The sequence below is a fragment of the Engraulis encrasicolus genome, chromosome 14, assembly GCF_034702125.1.
Source record: "Engraulis encrasicolus isolate BLACKSEA-1 chromosome 14, IST_EnEncr_1.0, whole genome shotgun sequence".
NCBI lineage: Eukaryota > Metazoa > Chordata > Actinopteri > Clupeiformes > Engraulidae > Engraulis > Engraulis encrasicolus.
Window position 1 is genome coordinate 32439712 of NC_085870.1, and position 8243 is coordinate 32447954.

Sequence of the window (8243 nt, forward strand, 5' to 3'; positions counted from 1 at the left end):
GGTGGTAAAATGTTTGGTTTTTCACTGATCTGAGCTGATTTTAATATTCTTTAAAAAGCTAATACAGAACTACACTGACTGGCATGTGTGGCTTGTTTACTCCATGTAATTAGCATAGCCAAATTAGCATAGCCAAACATGAGCCAGAGAGGTGGTTACTCGTCACCACAGAAGCCATCATATCTACTAGAGAATTTAAAACCATACCAAAATGATCGCGTGTATATATGTGTTATAAGAAGACAATGTGGAACTCATAGGATTACAAGAATGTGAAGATATGCGAAGAACTTGCGTTCGTTCGCGTTCATTTGTTTCTCTGTGTTGTCAACGAGGCGCGAAGCACAGCATGCTGGGAGCTGTAGTCCTTTTCCGACCAGATTGGCACAATTTCTATTTTTCTTAAAATGGCAAAAAATGACTTGAGATTTTCACAGGTAGTAGTTCATGCTATTGTGTACGCTGAAAAATGTGTCTGGTGTTATAGTTCCAAGTCATATCTTTGTGGGATTTTTTTAAAAACTTGTCTATGGGAGTTTCAATAGGATCACCCTGGTGTTTGGAACGTAACCGCTAGGATCGCTGTTTTCCACTTTCCCTCCCAATAGGCCTACTGCCCTACAATTTCAGAACGCAGTATAATTCGAAATGGCAAACTGAGAAAAAAAGGCTTTAAAGTTTCCTCTCTGGTCACGCAACTGTGTTGGAGGTAAAGTGCTGATGACACTTCCATACTTTTTTATGGTGGAAATGTATGCACACAAGAAAAAAAAACCCAACATTCTCATTACTTTTTAGCTGAAAAATCAATATACTGCGTTCTGTTGTGGTATTACTGTCTACACCAAAACCACGGTGTCAATGGAGAAGTGCAGTATATTGTGCGCAACCGTAACTCAGGCCATTCGTGAAGTCTTAACGAGAAAAACAGAAAAAAATCTTTAAGCCTCGTGGTGCCTTTACGAATAGCCTCGTTTCTCGTGGTTGGGTGACGAAAGGGGGAACTGACAATTGGGGTACTTTGGTTCTGGGGGGAAGAATAATGCGGACGGACGACAACAATCAAGCGTGAGTGAAGGCAGGGGCTGTTCACTCACGGAACTTCCTGTTAGCCACAATTGGCTAACCCTAACCACGGGACAGTGCAAAATGAATGGGTGTCAATGGAGTTTTTTACCATTATCATTTTTGTGATTTTTTATAATTTTTTGTCCTGAAATATTAATATTAAGTTCGAAGCTAGAAATAATAAGACCCCATTTGAGTAGCGTTTCGATTATTTTGCGCCACTAGATTATTATATACTGGGTCACAAAGCTCAATTTTTATGGGGCCAAACCCATAAACATTAGCGCGATTCTAGCGAGTACAGGTTGAAATCTTCTAACCTGCTGTAAAACTACACATTTGTCAATACAGCCTTTTGTTAAACAACAGTCATAGTGCTTACCAGGAATGTTTTGTTGATGATATTTGTGACTGAAAATGGTAGTAGCAATGTATTTAGCATATGGGTTCCCTTTTCCATTCCATACATTTTCCCACATGAAGGACTGGCCCACGCTCGTTACTGCAAAGCTAACTGGCTACAATGGGAACCAATGAGACTGAGCCTTCTCCCTGTTAGAGGTTCTCTGGTGAAGGCTAACTGGAAACGACGGTAATCAAACATTTCAAACAAGTGATTTACGGTTAAGTTTAGGATTAAGTTTAGGGTTAAGGTTAGGGTTACGTTTAGGGACAATGTTGGAGGAAGGGAGACATGGCATGAAGCTGACACAACGACAGCGCTCCCCTCCCGGAATGCACGCTGCTCGGGTGGTCTCTCTCACTCGCTCTCTCTCACCCATTTTTGACGACAGCACGCATTGCACAACTACGAAAAATGAGGCTATATTGTAGCGGCACCACAAAGCATACAGTTGATTTTTCCCCGATACTAGGCTCATTGCGCGATATAGGCCTACTGTGTTCTGGCTAGTACGACGTAACCTCCTAAAATCAAAAAGCGCAGTATAATCGTTTTTTATCGTTTTTTTCTGAAACGGGACCAAGTTGGACCAATTTTTTTTAACACAAGAAAAAGAAGGTATTTTAAAGCCAATTTCCGGTCTAAACCCATTTTCGACCATTTTCAAGATACTGCATTCTGAAATTGTAGGGCAGTATAGGACTAGACCTATATCAGTGGTTCTCAACTGGGACAGTCTTGGGACCCACCATTTTCCACTCTCATTCGGTCGCGACCCAATTTTTTTCAAATCAAAGTCAATTCAATGTAATTCTCAAAATATAACCTTAATAGACCTGTTTAATGACATTATTATTATTTCTTATCCATTTATTATAAATAATATATATTTATTATACATTTATTTTATATCTATTATTTATGTATTTATTGTTATTATTATTAGGCCTACTACTACTACTACTTACTACTACTACTACTACTACTACTACTACTACTACTACTACTACTAATAATAATAATAATAATAGGCTTATACATAGGCCTACTTGTGTTCTGCATCTGCATGGTCATTTTAATATTATCCTACATTTTAAAAAGTGGGCTGTGTGAACATTGCAGCATGTATCTGAGGAACAGCTAGCCTATGTCTTGACATTAAAAATCATCCTTTCAATATGTGGGAAATGTATTCTGGTTTATTATGAATAGCAGTAGGCCTGTGAACGCAGCAATTAACAGAACACTGTGATTATTATCACGTATGCCTAGCATTTTTTGACCAATATTATCCACACGAAGTAGGCCCTATCTCTTGACAGGCGTTGGGGAAAATGTCAAACCTGTCTTTGTTTACCCTGGTTCCCACAATGCGAGCTTTCTTTTCAACGCACTGTCTTCAACACTTGACTGACTGGTTGCACACTTGCCTGGTTAGCACCAGACCTAATCACAAGTGAGATTAGGTCTGGGGAGTTGCCTATTGTAAGTTGTATTACAGTCTTTCTGGACTAATCTGGAGCAGTCATTAGCACAAAGTTCTTTACTCAAAAAGAGCTGCCATTGAAGTGAGCAATTGTGTTCAATATAGGTTCAAGCTGTCTTTGTCATATTTACAAAAGAGAGCAAGAAAAATTAAATGTTACCTCCGTTAAGTCTCAAGTGTGGTAGATACACATTTTGTACTAGGCCTATGAAAATGTCTTAGACCAAAAAAAGGAGGAAACTGGCACTCCGGTGTCATTATTTTTTCCTTTTTTTCAAGGCCACAAAACTCAAGTCCTTTGTAAAAACAATAATACCGGAGTGCCACAGTTTCCGCCTTCTTGTTTTTTGATATTTACTACCCACAAAGACTGTTTGAGCACCAATGGATACACGCAGCGCTTCCGTTCTTTCTTCAGTGTCGAGACCTTTTTTAAAGATATTTTTGGCTTTTTGGGCCTTTATTTCAGATAGGACAGTGAAGACTGACAGGAAGTGAATGTGGAGAGAGATGGGGTAGGGTTGAGAAATGACCCTGGCCGTATTCGATCCCGCGTCCCCCTGGGCATGCAAGCCCAAATGTGAGGGGCTTAGCAAGCTACGCCCCCCATAATGAGAGGATAGGCCTATAAAATGTATAATGTACTGTAACATTGGGTCATGCTCAAACTTTGTGTTGAAGATATTGCTCTTAGAGATAGGCCTAGAGTAGATTTCACTGATCCCATGGGAAATTAAATGAATAGACATCTAACAGTAACAGTAATAAAAGGCTAACAGTAACAACAACAACAAATACCAAATAGGCCATCGACCCATATTTTATTTGGGTCGTATTATTTTTATTTTATTTTTGAAAAAAAGGTCCTATGTTCCCTGGTAGAGGGGAACATAGGACCCGGGGAACATAGGGATGACCCCAGAACCCTTTTTTGAAAAAGTTCCCCACATTGTATGTTTTCGGATTTTTCAAATTGTGCAAAACCATCCAAAACCATCCCTAAACTTAGCCTGTCAGTAATGCAATGTTTCTGAGTTGTAAATTTGTGCCCTGACCAAAACTATTCCTAAACCTAACCTGTCAGAGGTGCAACAACCACCTGCGCTTTGCCATGCGGCAGCAGTCTACTTGGAAGCAGTGGGGAATATAGAACCCTTTTTTGAAAAAAGGGTCTGAAGTTCCCTGGTTGGGGGAAACATATAGGACCCCGGGAACATAGGGATGACCCTTTTCTTAACACTCAAGGTCACTATATAAAACATCAACAAAAGCATAGTAAGAAGCAATATCAACGGCATAGACCTCACACACACATACAATAGGCTAAGAGAAGGGGAAAACATGGCACTCAAACAGAATAAGCTAACTGGAACAGATTGGCTTTCTGTCTGGATTTAAAGAGAGGAGGAGAGTTGATGTTTGGGGTGTCAGGGGGAAGAGACCATAGACTTCCAGTAGGGGAGCAGAGCAACTGAAAACTCTTTTTTCCCATGGTGGAGGCAAGCAGAGGGGACAGTGAGGTGATGGGTTAAGTCAAGTCAAGTGTACTTTATTGTCAGAATTCTCTGTAACAGGCACAGAAGTTTGAAATCGCGTCTCCAATGCACAGTTAAACTGAAACATAGAAATAAGACACTGACAATAATCTCTCTCTCTCTCTCTCTCTCTCTCTCTCTCTCTCTCTCTCTCTCTCACACACACACACACACACACACACACACACACACACACACACACACACACACACACACACACACACACACACACACACACACACACACACGGCCGTAACTACCATTGAAGACACAGAGGTCATGTCCTCTGTATTTTTTTCAGTAATGTAAAATTTGTCTATGATGAAAATCGATATGCACAAGACATACAAGGAAAAATGAAATTACGTTTTCTCTCTATACCTCTCTATATGATCAACAATGATACATTCAGTCTGTACGCCACCCCCATTTATCCTCAAGGCAGTGATTAATGAAAACAAACTTAGAGTTTGACTGAGGTGTTTTAAGCATTCTAAATGTGCAGTAGTACAGCACACAGTATTTGATCTTGGTATTTGAAAATGTCTGGTTACGGCCCTGCACACACAGACACACGGAGACACAGACACACAGATAGACACATACACACACACACACACACACACACAGACACACACGCAAAGGAGGAGAATCTGTGGGAACTGGTGGGGAGGTGCAAGACCTCTGCCATCAGGTCTCATTCTTTCGGGTAGCCTACTTTAGTGTGGTGGTAATGATATAAGTAGCCTAAAGATAAAACTTCAGGTGTTTTGATAAGAAATGAAACAATGTAGCAATGTTGTGTCACTGTGATATCCCTGCAATTTTATCGCACAATTTATTACATATTTTATGTTTCAAGCATGTACAACACACACACACACACACACACACACACACACACACACACACACACACACACACACACACACACACACATGGCCGTAACTTGAAGACACAGAGGTCATGTAGACACAGAGGTCACGAAATGTATTAATCCCGAAGGAAATTCAGGAGAATAGGCTATAGGCTTATCTACAATATGACGAACAAAAGTAATAATATCGAAGCCCTTATGAAGGCCATTGCCAGCCAAAACATGTTTGCATTTTTAAGGTGTTCTACAATGAACAAGCTGAGTTTAATTAAAAGCTTTTAACAACGGAAAAGAGTGCCCAGGATATCTTCTAAACCTTGTTCTAAGACTATAATATGCTTGAAACCTCTGTCATCCATGAATGCTGTTTCAGGTAATTTCTGTGTCAGTGGCCCTTGGCGTTGCGTTGGGTAAATGTGAAATTTGTCTTAACGGGAATAATGATGAGTGGGACGCATAACTTACATTTTATTTGTCTTGAGCGGTCATGAGGTGGGAGTGGACTAGGCTAATTTGAGAGCCCAGTATTTCCAGTCACGAAGGAGAGGAGAGTTGCTCCCCAGAAAAACTGGATACAGAGTGTTCCCTTCCTTCCAAGCACTCAACTCACACACACTTTAACTGTTGTGCCTTTGTTTACTCTATCTTTTACTCATCATTTCCTCTAAACTAAGTGACTTGATTTTGTCCTCCTCTTAGGCCTATATACAGTGAGTCCAATATGTATCTGATCCCTTGCTGATTTTGTTGGTTTGCCTACTAAAAAAGACATGATCAGTCAATAAATGTTATGATAATATGTATTCTAATATGGAGAGACAGAATATCAAAAAGAAAATCCAGAAATTAACTGAAGAGAATATATATTAATTTATTTCCATTTCATCGAGCAAAATAAGTATTTGATCCCCTGCCAACTGATTACAGTTCCGGGCCCACAGACCAGATGGGCACTTCCGATCAACTTGTCATTTGAATTAAAGACACCTGTACATACTAACATGCATAAAAGACACATTGAATCAGCAGAATCAGTCCATAGTATGAGTGAATCAGTCACACTCCAACCTCACCAGCATGGGAAAGACCAAAGAGTGGTCAAATGATATCAGGGATACGATTTTAGACCTGAACAAAGATTAAATGGACTGCAAAGCCACAAGAAAGAGACTGGGTATTAATGACCCAGCTGTTGATGCATTTCTTCCAAAATGTGAGGAATACAAAATGACTATCCATCAGCCTGTCAGGGGTTCTATACAAGATTTGACCTTTTGTAGGGATTTTATAATCATGAGAACAGAAAGAAATCACCCTAGAGCTGTACGGGATGAACTAGGCAATATTATCAAAGCTACTGGGACCAAAATCACTGATAAAACTACTGGTAGCACTTAGCGCCACAGAGGTTTAAAATCCTGTAGTGCACACATGGTACCTCTACTTCAGAAGGAACCTGTGCAGTCCCACTTGAGGTTTGCCAACAGACATCAGACGGGTTTAGGATATGATAAGGAGGTGCTGTAGTCAGATGAAACCAAAATCAAGCTGTTTGGCATTACCACAATTCAATGTGTTTTGAGAGAGAGTAGTAGAGTAGTAGAGATCCCAAGAACACCCTCCTCACCATCATGCATGAAAGTGGTATCATTATGGTTTGAGGGTGTTTGTCTGGCCAAGGCACAGGACAACTTCGCATCGTCAATGAATGGATGGAGGGAGACATGTAATGTGCAATCCTGAGTGCAAACGTCCTTCCCTCCAACACTACACTGAAGGGTGGGCCATTTTTGGATCTCCCAACATGACAATAATACACAACATACAGTCAATGCAACAAAGGAGTGGCTCAATAAGAAGCATATTAAAGTCGTGAAGTGGCCTAGACAGTCTCCAAATATTAACCCTATAGTAATTCTATGGAGAGAACTGAACCTCCCATTTGCCAAGCTACAGCCACAAACTATTAATGTTTTAGAGATAATGTGCAAAGAAAAATGGGCAAAAAATATTTTCTACTATATGCACAAACATTGTCATTAACTAAAAGAGGCATCTAACCTCAGTGCTAGACAACTAGGGCTTTGCCACAAAGCACTTTATCCTCTTTAGCTAGAGGGGTCAAATACTTATTGGCCTAAATTAAATACAAATAAATTAAAATATATTATATTAAGTTATTTTCTGGAATTTCTTTTTGATATTCTGTCTCTCCATGTTTGAATACATATTATCATAAATTTATAGACTGATCATGTATTTATTAGTGGGCAAACCGGCAAAATCAGCAAGGGATCAAATACATATTGGACTCACTGTAATTTCATTTTACGTAAATCAGTGGTTATTGGAGAGCGCTGTGGCGCAATGTGCTAAGCCATTGGGCTTGCATGTCCATGGGGACCCCGATTCGAGTCCTGCCGGGGTCTTTTCCCAACCCTATCTCTCCCCTGTTCATTTCCTGTCTCCTCTCACACTATCCTGTAATAATAAAGACCAAAACGCCCCCAAAACACACTTTAAAAAAGATCAGTGGTTCTCAACCTTTTTTTAAACAATTATCCCCTTGACCGTATCATAGGCCTCTCAACACCCCCATGACCTCATCAAAAGCCTACCCTTCATCTTTTTAGATAAAATAGACAAATGCCCACCAATGGCTACTAAGCAGCCCCCACTCAGCTGTATCCTTCTCAGTGCCCCCAACACCCTGGGGGGCTGTAGATCCCCCGTTGAGAAACACTAATTTAGGTGTTAAGTGTAGTGTAAATTTTGTGTAGGCCTACACAGAATTCTATTGGATGACCTCTCACCCAGGCAATAACAACCATTTGTCGACGCACAACTGCTGTTGCGCTTGTACGAAGGCCACCT